At 37.6% G+C, this 7,538-nt stretch overlaps 1 pseudogene; it reads left to right on the plus strand.

Annotated features, from left to right (window-relative positions):
• Nucleotides 1-795: 795 nt before the first annotated feature.
• Nucleotides 796-1,081, plus strand: LOC132504392 (proteasome assembly chaperone 4-like; annotated as a pseudogene).
• The last annotated feature ends 6,457 nt before the right edge of the window (nucleotides 1,082-7,538 follow it).

Here is a 7,538-nt window from a genome sequence, read left to right on the forward strand (position 1 = left end):
ATATCACACGTAATAACTTCTGTTGCCCTTTTTATGTTCCTGAATTTTACTGAGCAATTTATAAGAGAAAGAAAAAAATCTATCAGAACTGCTAAAGAACACTTCTATCCACAAGCAAGCTATTTATCCAGAATATTGAAGTAATAACAAAAATATGTAGGAAGCAATAGGTCAACTAATTGGGAGGAAGAAGTGAGTAAGCAATTCATATCAGGAAATAATTACAGTCCAACACTGTGTTGTAAACGAAAATCATCAGCATTAATAACAGCAATCTAGTTCCAAGGGAAGCTGCTCCTTGAAATAGAAGCTTGTAGCTAACATTTCCTCTTCCCCAGTCATTCTCATGAGGATTTGGGCATGGAGAGCACTACACATTTAGAGTCAAGAAAATTCATATGAGGCATCATTTTAGGGGGAAAAAAATATATAGAATTTTTTTTTCTGTTTCTGGGGACTGAAGTAAATTTTTCTATAGCTCTACTTGTGTTAACCCTTTATGCAAATGGACATTACAAGGAAACTTTTGCTTTATGGTCCGCCTACTCTGATAACTGGTTGACATTTCATGCCAGACGTTTCTGCTCTAACACTGGGTTCCATACTGCTGGCTCCCTTAGCACTGACAGTCCTATGCTGATCCCTGCACTCTTGCTGCCACTGCTCCCACTGTCACAAATTCTGTCATAAGACACCGTGGGAAACACGGTGCATGCCCACAGAGAAATGTGAAGAGTGGGCACCGTGACAGAATTCACACACATACCTTTTGACATAGAGACTCACCATCTAAAGATGCTGCTACTGACGCACTCGCCCTTCCTGTGGGTGGGTAACACGCCACACCTGTGCAACCTTGCCATGGTCATGTGCACCCGCTACGACCCCATCCCCGTGTCCACAGCCCTCCTCGGAGGCACGTCTGACACGACGTCCACCGGCCTCACCCAGCGCTTAGCCAGGAAGACCAGCAAGCAGGTGTTTGTCAGCTATAGCCTTCCAAACACCGACAAGCAGCTTCGCGTCACTGGTAGAAAACAGGATCAAGGACGAAATGGAGGCTTTTCCGGAGAAGTTCTAGCCCAGGCGGCGGCGAGGACGTGAAACTCGCGCACAGCAGACTTTTGAAGAAATGGATGGGATCTCGCTGGCTGTCAGCATGTTAAATAAAAATAAATAAATAAATAAATGATGAAGTAGTCATTCCACAATAAGATGAGATTTTTAAAAGTTTCTTCCATGATGAAGAGTGCGTATATATCCATCCATGTTCTTATGCTCCCTTCTCTTTGGGAGGTAATTATCGGGGTTTTCCCAATAAGAACCAGAATTAAGGAACAAGGTGTGGACCTCAAGTTGACACACTTTATAGAGTACGATTGGGATATCTCTTCCTTAAGCTGGAGAGAAATAACACCTATGCTCTCTTAACTGGAAGGCTTAGAGTCACGTTTGGAAATTTACCCCGTTAGTGTAGTTGCTGCCACATTCGGTTCCTATAAAGTACACAGTGTGGTTTGATGTCCACTCACTATTCTAAGAGGGGAGACAGGTTACCAAATCACCCCTGATAGACCTGCCAATAAACTGGGCTTCAGTTTGATAAGGAGTGATTAAGGGAAATGTTCTCTGCTCCTTATGCACAGTGCGCTGTTGCATCCAGAAGTTGGTGGTTGGGAAACTGAGTGTCTCATTCGTGTCTCAGTGAGTTGGATCTGGGGAAGGAGCCTCTTACCTCTAACTTGTCAGAAGTTGCTTCTCCCCAACCCCCTTGCGGGAGGCAACCAGACTGGAGACAAATTAATGAAGAGACCTCCTCCATTTCTAAGTGTTAGAGAAAGCTGAAGGACAAGACTGCAAACATTAAATTACAATTGTATTCTCCTTTTATTAAGTAACTCTTTTTTTTAACATCTTATTGCAGTATAATTGCTTTACAATTGTGTGTTAGTTTCTTCTGTATAACAAAGTGGATCAGCTATATATATGCATATATCGCCATATCTCTGCCCTTTTGTGTCTCCCTCCCACCCTCCCTATCCCACTCCTCTAGGTGGCCACAAAGCACTGAGCTGATCTCCCTGTGTTATGTGGCTGCTCTTCTCAACATTTTTGTTTCTTCAAATCACATTTGATTCCTCACGTTGTTCTCTTGTTGTCTAATTTCCAGTTAGTGTTACATGAAGGCAGAAGATGTAGCTGTCTCTATGATGTGATTTCATAATATCAGACAACCTCTCCTAAATACTGTGTCTAATCCAGAAACTTGTTTGTTCCCTTAGAAATTCATTAGAAATCCATGTAATTCAGAGTGAAGACATAACATAGCAAAAAACTGGATGTAAATGATGCATAAGAAGTTACAGAGCTTGATGTGGTTAAATAAAGGCAAGTTTTCCTATAGCTACAGTTAAACACAAATGGAATGGTCAGTGATCTAATACAGACATTTTAACAAAAGTGTAGCCCTAGAGGTTTCCCTGAGATACAACATTCCAGGCTATAGAAATGTTGGATGACCTACTGAGGTTCCTGATTCATTTTTCCACCTCAAATGAGCAACCATGATTTTGTCTTAAAAACTCGACTTCTATTTTCATTTTCACTTGGTGAAATGATTCTACTGCTAAATACTATTTGGAAGAAAAAAAAAAAGCTTTTTTCCTAGTGCATTCTATACTGCTATGTCCTTATGAAGGAAGTGTTTAATTTTCTGGTGATTTATTATAGTTGTTACTAGAGCAAAGTCAATGTAGCGGGGTTTCTATTTGTTGCTTCAATTTTGTTATCCTTAATGTCAAATAAGGTTGAAGTTTTTTCAGGGCAGAACAATTCTATGAACCCAATTATTTCACTACCTCCCCAATGAAATTAAAGTTATAAAATATATTCTTTGCTTGTTCAAACACCTTGGCAAGGAGAGAGGTGAAGTGAAATTTCATTGTTTCAAAGATGTATGTTTATATTATCTATGCATGCTCAATCCTAACAGAATATTATTTGACTGAGATTAATAAAAAATCTTGGAGAAAGCAAAAGACTTGACTGGTTTCTGCAAGAGCACATTATTACATAAATTCTACCCATGGATGCCACAAGTATGGGTTTCTGAATGTCTTAACCACCCTGGAAAGCCCAATACTGGACATGATACAAGACTTTTAACACTCATTCCTTATATACGTGTTGATGAATGGATGCTTATTGCTGCTGAGTTACTGATTTCCAGTCCTGATTAAGTACTCTGTGGATGCACAGAGTGTCAGCAACGTGATCGTTTTTTTCATCTGGAACTCTGCTCTCATTAATGACTTCTTTGTGAAAGATGGTTTAAAAGCAACCTTTGTTAAATAATAATAATATGGTGTTAAACTACATTGGTACTGGCCACATGGATGTTCACTGTACTTTTTTTTGAAACATATAAATCATTATGTAAAATCATTTGTATAAATGATATATTTTGTAAACATGAACACACACACACAGATTCTATATTTCCTAAAACAGAAATGAGCTGGCATGTAATGGTCAGCCTGGGTCTAGTTTGTGTTAAATGGAGACATCTGTCATAAATAAGATGATTAAGAGTGTCCTTTTATCACAATTGTCCTTTTGTTTGGACTTACTAGGTAGTCATTGCTGTGGGGTGAATGGAAAAGGAAAGAGGATCCTAATTTTTTTTTTGGTAGTTCAGATAAACAACTAATACTTTATTCTAATATAAGTATTCCTTTTGTTCTTTAACATCTTTACTACCGTATAATTGCCTTACAATGGTGTATTAGTTTCTGCTTTACAACAAAGTGAATCAGTTATACATATACATATGTCCCCATGTCTCTTCGCTCTTGCATCTCCCTCCCTCCCACCCTCCCTATCCCACCCCTCTAGATGATCACAAAGCACTGAGCTGATCTCCCTCTTCTATCCAGCTGTTTCCCACTAGCTATCTATTTTATATTTTGTAGTGTATATATGTCCATGCCACTCTCTCACTTTATCCCAGCTTACCCTTCCCCCTCCCTGTATCCTCAAGTCCTTTCTCTAGTAGGTCTGTATCTTTATTCATATCTTGCCCCTAGATTCTTCTGACCATTTATCTTCTTTTTTTTTTTTTTTTAGATTTCATATATATGTGTTAGCATACTGTATTTGTTTTTCTCTTTCTGACTTACTTCACTCTGTATGACAGACTCTAGGTCAATTCACCTCACTACAAATAACTCAGTTTTGTTCCTTTTTATGGCTGAGTAATATTCCATTGAATATATGTGCCATAACTTCTTTATCCTTTAATCTGTTGATGGACACATAGGTTGCTTCCATGTCCTGGCTATTGTAAATAGAGCTGTAATGAATATTTTGGTACATGACTATTTTTGAATTATGGTTTTCTAAGGGTATATGCCCAATAGTGGGATTGCTGGGTCATATGGTAGTTCTATTTTTAGATTTTTAAGGAACCTCCATACTGTTCTCCATAGTGGCTGTACCAATTCACATTCCCACCAGCAGTGAAAGAGGGTTCCTTTTCTCCACACCCTCTCCAGCATTTATTGTTTCTAGATATGTTGATGATGGCCATTCTGACTGGTGTGAGATGAAGTCTCATTGTAGTTTTGATTTGCATTTCTCTAATGATTAATGATGTTGAGCATTCGTTCATGTGTTTGTTAGCAATCTGTATATCTTCTTTGGAGAAATGTCTATTTAGGTCTTCTGCCCATTTTTGGATTGGGTTGTTTGTTTTTTTGATATTGAGCTGCATGAGCTGCTTATAAATTTTGGAGATTAATCCTTTGTCTGTTGCTTAATTTGTAAATATTTTCTCCCATTCTAAGGGTTGTCTTTTCATCTTGTTTATGGTTTCCTTTGCTGTGCAAAAGCTTTCAAGTTTCCTTAGGTTCCATTTGTTTATTTTTGTTTTTATTTCCATTTCTCTAGGAAGTGGGTCAAAAAGGATCTTGCTGTGATTTATGTCATAGAATGTTCTGTTTTTGTTTTCCTCTAAGAGTTTGATGGTGCCTGGACTTACATTTAGGTCTTTAATCCAATTTGAGTTTATTTTTGTGTATGGTGTTACAGAGTGTTCTAATTTCATTCTTTTACATGTAGCTTTCCAGTTTTCCAAGCACCACTTATTGAAGAGGCTGTCTTTTCTCCACTGTATATTCTTGCCTCTTTTATCAAAGATAAGGTGACCATATGTGCATGGGTATTTCTCTGGGCTTTCTATCCTGTTCCATTGATCTATATTTCTGTTTTTGTGCGAGTACCATACTGTCTTGATTACTGTAGCTTAGTAGTATAGTCTGAAGTCAGGGAGCCTGATTCTCCTAGCTCCATTTTTCTTTCTCAAGATTGCTTTGGCTATTCGGGGTCTTATGTGTTTCCATATAAATTGTGAATTTTTTTGTTCTATTTCTGTGAAAAATGCCGGTGGTAGTTTGATAGGGATTGTATTGAAACTGTAGATTGCTTTTAGTAGTACAGTCATTTTCACAAGGTTGAATCTTCGAATCCAAGAACATGGTATATCTCTCCATCTATTTGTATCATCTTTAATTTCTTTCATCAATGTCTTATTCTTAGATACTTTATTCTTTTTGTTACAATGGTTAATGGGAGTGTTTTATTAGTTTCACTCTCAGAAATTTCATCATTAGTGTATAGGAATGCAAGAAATTTCTGTGAATTAATTTTGTATCTTTCTACTTTGCCAAATTCATTGATTAGCTCTAGTAGTTTTCTGGTTTCATCTTTAGGATTCTCTATGTATAGTATCATGTCATCTGCAAACAGTGATAGCTTTACTTCTTCTTTTCCTATTTGGATCCTATTATTTCTTTCTCTTCTCTGATTGCTGTGGCTAAAACTTCCAAAACTATGTTGAAGAATAGTGGTGAGAGTGGGCAACCTTGTCTTATTCTTGATCTTAGTGGAAATGGTTTCAGTTTTTCACCATTGAGGATGATGTTGGCTGTGGGTTTGTCATATATGGTCTTTATTATGTTGAGGAAAGTTCCCTCTATGCCTGCCTTCTGCAGGGTTTTGATCATAAGTGGGTGTTGAATTTTCTGAAAAGCTTTCTCTGCATCTATTGGGATGATCTTATGGTTTTCCTCCTTTAATTTGTTAATAGGGTGTATCACATTGATTGATTTGCATATATTGAAGAATCCTTGCATTCCTGGGGTAAACCCAAATTGATCATGGTGTATCATCCTTTTAATGTGCTGTTGGATTCTGCTTGCTAGTATTTTGTTGATGATTTTTGCATCTATGTTCATCAGACATATTGGCCTGTAGTTTTCTTTCTTTGTTACATGTTTGTCTGGTTTTGGTATCAGGGTGATGGTGGTTACATAGAATGAGTTTGGGAGTGTTCCTTCCTCTGCTATATATATATATTACATCTTTATTGGAGTATACTTGCTTTAAAATGGTGTGTTAGATTCTGCTTCAAAACAAAGTGATTCAGTTATACATATACATATATTCCCATAACTCTTCCCTCTTGGGTCTCCCTACCTCCAACCCTCCCTAACCCACCCCTCCAGGTGAACACAAAGCACTGATCTGATCTCCCTCTGCTATACGGCTGCTTCCCACTAGCTATCTACCTTACGTTTGGTAGTGTATATATGCCCATGCCTCTCTCTCGCTTTGTCACAGCTTACACTTCCCCCTCCGCATATCCTCAAGTCCATTCTCTAGTAGGTCTGTCTCTTTATTCCTCTCTTACCCCTAGGTTCTTCATGACATTTTTTTTCTTATATTCCATATATATGTGTTAGCATACGGTATTTGTCTTTCTCTTTCTGACTTAGTTCACTCTGTATGACAGACTCTAGGTCCATCCACCTCACTACAAATATCTCAACTTCTTTTCTTTTTATGGCTGAGTAATATTCCATTGTATATATGTGCCACATCTTCCTTATCCATTCATCTGATGATGGGCACTTATGTTGTTTCCATCTATGGGCTATTGTAAATAGAGCTGCAATGAACATTTTGGTACATGACTGTTTCTGAATTATGGTTTTCTCAGGGTATATGACCAGTAGTGGGATTGCTGGGTCATATGGTAGTTCTATTTTTAGATTTTTAAGGAACCTCCTACTGTTCTCCATAGTGGCTGTACCAATTCACATTCCCACCAGCAGTGAAAGAGGGTTCCCTTTTCTCCACACCCTCTCCAGCATTTATTGTTTCTAGATATTTTGATGATGGCCATTCTGACTTGTGTGAGATGAAATCTCATTGTAGTTTTGATTTACATTTCTCTAATAATTAATGATGTTGAGAATTCTTTCATGCATTTGTTGGCAGTCTGTATATCTTCTTTGGTCTATTTAGGTCTTCTGCCCATTTTGGGATTTATTTATTTATTTATTTATTTTTTTGTTATTGAGCTGCATGAGCTGCTTGTATGTTTTATAGATTAATCCTTTGTCTGTTGCTTAATTTGTAAATATTTTCTCCCATTCTAAGGGTTGTCTTTTCATCTTGTTTATGGTTTCCTTTGCTGT

This window comes from Lagenorhynchus albirostris, chromosome 14 (assembly GCF_949774975.1).
Source record: "Lagenorhynchus albirostris chromosome 14, mLagAlb1.1, whole genome shotgun sequence".
Classification (NCBI taxonomy): Eukaryota; Metazoa; Chordata; class Mammalia; order Artiodactyla; family Delphinidae; genus Lagenorhynchus; species Lagenorhynchus albirostris.